Here is a 5,919-nt window from a genome sequence, read left to right as displayed (position 1 = left end):
GGCGCCACTGGCGGTGTCAGTAGCACCTTTTTGCAAGGGGTGCACTGCCATGCTCAGGGGGTGCACGCGCACCCGTGTGCACCCCCTATGTGGTGCCCCTGGATCAACAGATCCTCAGCTACCTTTGAGAGCTTTGAGTAGTCCTTGAATGTACTAAGAAACTTGTTTTCACTAACTGATGAAACTGCTTCTGTCTCACAGCACTAAATAAAATATTGGCTAATAATTATATTTTGTTTGAGGGGTTTTCCCCCCTGCCTAATCCAGAAGGGTTTATTTGGGTTTTATTTTTTTGTTCTTAACCTCTTTTGCCAGAAGTTGGCAACCTGTGGCCCATGAGCCCCTGCTCTTTGCCACAATATTGTATATTATAATTTTCACTGTCTGAACTTTAAGTTTGGGAAAACAAGGCCACAAACACTTAACATGAACTTAAGAGTCTAAGTTTAGATATTCATCTTTGAAGAATTTGCTTTAAATATCAAAGAAATACATTTTCAAATATATCAGGCTCCCTTTACACGTTACACTTAAGGTGTGATTAACCAGGTAATTATGCCTTAAAGTGTGATCCAGATACACATTTAACCAATTAATGACATGATAAAACAAGAAACAAGCTACAAAGTTATTCCACAAAAAATATATAATAGCTTTCTAGCTTGCCATTAACTGAATGTGTGGGCAAGTGCCCCCCTGTGGTTAGGAGCCACATCAAATGAGGGACTCCCAGCCACAAGGGAGCACCACCCAGTGCCAGCCCTGCAGCTGACAAGGCTTGCAGTGGTGGCAGCACTGGCAGCTGCAGGACTTGCAGTGGGGAGAATGATGCCCCCCCTGCAAACCTCCTTAGCTGCAGGGCTCCCAGTGGGGCAGTGTCTTCAGCTGCGGTGCGTACAGCAGGGAGAACACTGCCGCCACTGTGAGTCTCATGAAGTACAGGTCTTGCAGAGGCAGCACCATTCCCCTGTCTGCCCTCACTGCATGTCGCTGTGGGGTTCACAGAAGCAGCAGTGAGAAAAACACTGCTGCCACTGCGAGTCTCCTGAGATGTAGGGCTTGCAGCAGGGATGTGCAGCAGAGGCTTGCAGTAGCAGCAGTGTTTCCTTGCAGCCCATGTCACTGTGGGGATCACCGCAGTACCAGCGTGAGGGAATGCTGCCACTGCTGCAAGCACCGCATCTCAGGAGGCTCACAAGGTGGCAATGTTCTTCCTGCTGTGAGCTCTGCAGTGATGTGGGCTGCGGAGCTCACTGCAGCTGTAGCACGGAGAACGCTGTCACTGCTGTTATCCCCGCACCTCACAAAGCTCACAGCAGTGGAAACATTCTCCCCACTGCCCCCCACTGCTCATTGAGAGCCTTGCAGCTGACAATGCTTGCAGTGGGGGCAGCATTCCCAGCAGTGCCTCCACTGAGCCCCACAACCCATGTCGACTGCAGGGCCCACAGGGAGGGCAGTGTGGGGAACACGGCCTCCACTGCAGGCCCCACTGGGCCTCATTAGCAGCAGGTCTCGCAGCCACAGGAGCCGGTGCAGGAGGAGCTCAGGCTCACAATCCCAGGCTCCCTTGCACCCAGTGATAAGGCAGGATGGGATCTAATGTGCAATCCCACAATTGTGTCTCCTTCTATGAATGTGTGGCATGGTAGGTGTAATTGTGTGGATCACATTTGATCCCATTGCCCCTTTACCTGCACAAGTAGAGGGGCCTTCAGCTGGTGTGCAGATATATAAATACAACTTTGCAATAAGTATGATGTTTGAAAAATTGAGAGACATGAAATTACTTCCAAATTACATACATATCCTTTAGTAAAACTAGTGATTTTTTTGTAATAATTTCATTTTATGAAGACCTTTTGAGAGAAGCTATATGAGTTCCAATCCCATCATGCAGGACTGTATACTTAATTTTAAATTGTTTAAATATTAGCACTACTGTGCTTTACAGAGTTTAATGTATTAGAATGTACATAAGACCCTGAGCCAGTAGAGAGGTCGGAGAGAGATTTTTAAAAGCAATATGGAGTAAGCATCTACTTTGTCCTGATTTTGTGATATGGAAATCAATGGAAGAGAGATACCTTAGCCCCCTTTTTGTCTCTGAAAGTCACTCCCTTAAGCAAATGCTTAAGTTTAAGCATCTGAGTAGTCAATGGACTTAGTCACATGTACTTTAAATTTAAAGCACAGCACTTATCAACTCTGTAACGGATTGAGAATGTACTGATCTGACATTTACTTAATAAAACCAGCTTCTTTAAAATAACTGAAAATGAATCTTTCTTGGCTTTATTTTGTAATCTGCATAAAGTTAAATAATTGTACATCTGGAGTAACATCCTGGCCTCTCCAAAATCAAAGGGAAGCCCCTGGCATTACTGAATAGAGTGCTATTGAAATATTTTTCATTTCTTTGGAACACAAGCAGGCATACAGACTGAAGTAGTGTGCCAGCCTACTAAAAGGAAGGGAGGGGTGAGGAGACAGAAGTACAAAAGATTTTAAAGAGAACCTCCTCTTTCTTAAAAGTCTGAATCATGACCACAAAACAAAATATTGCCCCATAGTATGTGTCATACCAAGTGAATATAATTAACAAGAAGAATATCAATACAACATTTATGAAGTAGTTAAAAAACAAGTCTCTCTATATATTTAAGTATAAATTGTTTTTCTTCAAAAAGGTATTCTTATTCTTTTGATTTTGTAAATACCTCCCCTTAACACACTAAAAACTCAACATCACTTAACAGTTTAAGAATATGATAGCTGAATGTGTTTTTTATTTTTAAAATTTACTGTATTTTTTCCTCTAACATTTCAAAGTGGGCCAGAAAGGCCTGCACCAGAGCATGAAAAATCTTCTACAGAAACCCCACAGTGGAGATCAGTATTTCTTTATAATGTTTCTGTGGTGAGATGAGATAAAGGAGGAGAGAGGGTCAGTTTGAGCTGGAAGTCAAACCTATGTCAAGACACATAAAGTGACTCTAATGTAAACATCATCTGATGAGCTACTTTCCTACATATATGCTAACCCTCAATCTATTCCTATAACATAGGAAGAGCAAAAGGGATCACACTAGGTGATCAATACAGCGGCTATTACCTGGCCACAGAGACAGAAGTATGGCAAGAAATATTTTGAGGAAATTAAAAATGTAACAAGATAGATAGAGCTTTGGTATTTTGTTTGCATGTTTTCTGTCTGTTGTCATCAGTCTTGTGAAATTTAGTATTTATATTTTGGGGCAAGAGTCCTATCTTCTTTTAAGCATTTGTATAGATTCTAGCATATTGGGCCTGGATTGAGATCTTTGCATGTACTAAAATAAATGAAGAGAAAGGAATCCTTTAAATCAAAGCAACCTGAAGAGCCCTGGTCATTTAATACATGAAAAATATTCAGTGGCACATTGCATTTCTTATGTTATGGAATACTTTTTAAAAAGTTGAATCAATTTCCTTTTCCAGTATGTTGCCAAAAAGCTTAAAAAATCTAGCCACTTCTCCTTAATTGCCATTTCCACTGATGAAAACTTCCTGCATTCATTTCCCAACAATTGGAAGACATTCAAACATTCAATTTTCTTGTAACAGCCATAGCTAAAGTAGTATGAGTTTTGTAATCATCCCTTATAACGAAAATGCTTGATCTGTACTTAAAAAATATGTTATTCTTTTTTAGCACTGTCAGGTGCTAAAAGTGTTATCATGACAAAAACAGTGCAAAAAATATCCTAACATGACATACAACACTGTGTGTTAAGGACATAACAGAGAAAGGTTAGCTCTGTGGTAAATGGAGTTTTTCAAGAGATGTGGCCTGTATGTCCTGTCCACAGTGGGAACACATGTGCCTGGTGCACTCAAGCTTGGAGAATTTTTTATCTTAACAATACTTGTGCCTTGTTCCTCCTCATGCTCTTCAGAGTGGGCATGAAACAGAAGTGCTTGTTTCACATTCCTCATTTTTCTCTGACCTGCTCAATCCCAGGATGCACTGACTCCTAGGAAGAAGGGATGAGGGCAGCAGAAAGATTGTGCTAGGAACAACATATCTCAGTCCAGTTGCCATGGTAAGTACCTTGTCCAACTCTTTCAAATGATTGTTCATATCTTCCTTCCACCCGGGTGACTCCAAAGCAGTATCAGTGTCATACAGGGCAGGTTTTCTGAGTCCTAAGCTAACAACTGCAGGCCTGCTTTCCCAAATGTAGCATCTGACCAGGAGGCTGCAACAGTGGTATAGCGCTTGGTGAAAGTGTGGACAGCACTCCAGGTACCAGCTTTGAAGCTGTTTGGAATGAAGATGCTCTTGAGGGAGGACAGAGATGTTTTCTAAGCTCCAGTGGAGTGTGCTCTAAACAGTGTGAAGGCTCCACCTTTGCAGTTTCACAGCTGACCTTACTTAACACAGTCTTGTTAGTCTCCTGGTGGAGATCAGTGTAGTTATGAGATTATCACTATGATACTGAAGAGACAAAGGGATGATCAGAAAGGCTTTAGAACATCCCCATAGAAGGCAAGAATCTTCCTGACATCCAGATATGGAGAGAAACTCTACCCTTAAGGAGTGAGATTTTAGAAAGAAAGCCACAGATGGATGTATTGACAAGTGATATTCCTTCACAATTTGGGCAAGAACTGAGCACATAGCCTCAAGGAAAACTTGTGTGAATGGAATATTGTAGGTAGCCTTTAACATTTGGATCTCCCATACCATCATCCTCTTCACCAAAGACCAATGCTGTCTTCATGGACTGGTGATAAAGTGAGCAAGTTGTCATCAGTTAAAATAAATGGCAATCAGAGTTGTGAGGACTAGCTTGAGGTCCTACTCTAAAGGATCAAATATTTTATTTGTGGCAACACCTTAGTTATGCCCTTTAGGAACTTAAATATCAAGGGGTGGGAGGAGAGTATTAAGTCCTCCATGGGAAGATGACAGGCCAAGATGGTTGCTAGGCACACCATAACTATACATAGATATAGACCACTGTGCTCAGCTCCACCAGTGAATCCAAGACTGGTGGTCATAGGTCTCATGTGCAATTAGTTCCTTCTCTGGTGCTCCCTTTGAAACTGAGCCACAACTATAGTCACTGGAAAAAATGGATGAAGGACAGTGCAAAGGGGATGTTTCTGCCTCACTGAGAGCAAGAGCCCAGGCCCCCTCCCTGCCAGGCCAGCAGTCACCTCACTGAGGTGCATTACTGTCTTCTGTTCCTCCTAGTCTTACCTATTGTCTTCTCCCATGCACCTCCCTCTCAAGGGGCCAGGGACCAGCTTCAAAAGGAGCACTGGAGAGGAGACTGAATAATGGTGATTAGAGTGCCATGCTAGAAAACCAAAAAGACCAAGATAGGAACTGAGGCCCTTCAGTTTTCCACCTCAGTGCCCTGGCCACTCATCTATTTGTGAGGAAAAAATGAGAAATCTCTCTTTCTTCCTCCTCCACTTCCAAATTTTCAGCCTTTTTTAATAAGCGTATCCCCGGCAGCCAGATGCAGAGCAGGATGGGGGGAGGGGGTGGCGCCTGGCTGGACATGTGGAGCAGCAGCAGCATGGAGCGGTGGGTGATGGTGGCAGCCACTGCATGAAAGCTTCCCTCCCCCGCGTCTGGCCCACAGAGGGATGCTACTGCCCGTGACACCCCTCCCCCTGGCCCTGCTCCTGGGAAGCGGCAGCGCAGAGTGGTAAGCAGCAATGCTCCATCCCCACCTGCCTGCACATACCCCCTAGGGCCTTCCCAAGCATTCCTGGGGGTACACGTAGCCCTGGTTGACATCCCCTGACCTAAAGCTAAGCCATCTAGAAAGGGGGACACATATGTCTCACCTACTACTGTGCATGCCCAGTCTCGGTACATAGATAGTCATCTATGTGCACAGGGTTACGCATCCAGGATTA

The 5,919-nt window shown here is 43.7% G+C and overlaps 1 protein-coding gene across 4 annotated transcripts in view; it reads right to left on the bottom strand.

Moving 5' to 3' along the window:
• IL31RA (interleukin 31 receptor A) overlaps positions 1-5,919 on the bottom strand; it is a 76,111-nt gene that overhangs the window by 29,164 nt on the left and 41,028 nt on the right. The window lies entirely within an intron of this gene.

This window comes from Alligator sinensis, unplaced genomic scaffold, assembly GCF_000455745.1.
Source record: "Alligator sinensis unplaced genomic scaffold, ASM45574v1 scaffold123_1, whole genome shotgun sequence".
Classification (NCBI taxonomy): Eukaryota; Metazoa; Chordata; order Crocodylia; family Alligatoridae; genus Alligator; species Alligator sinensis.
Note: the sequence above shows the minus strand (reverse complement) of the source record. Positions and strands in the feature narration are given on the sequence as shown.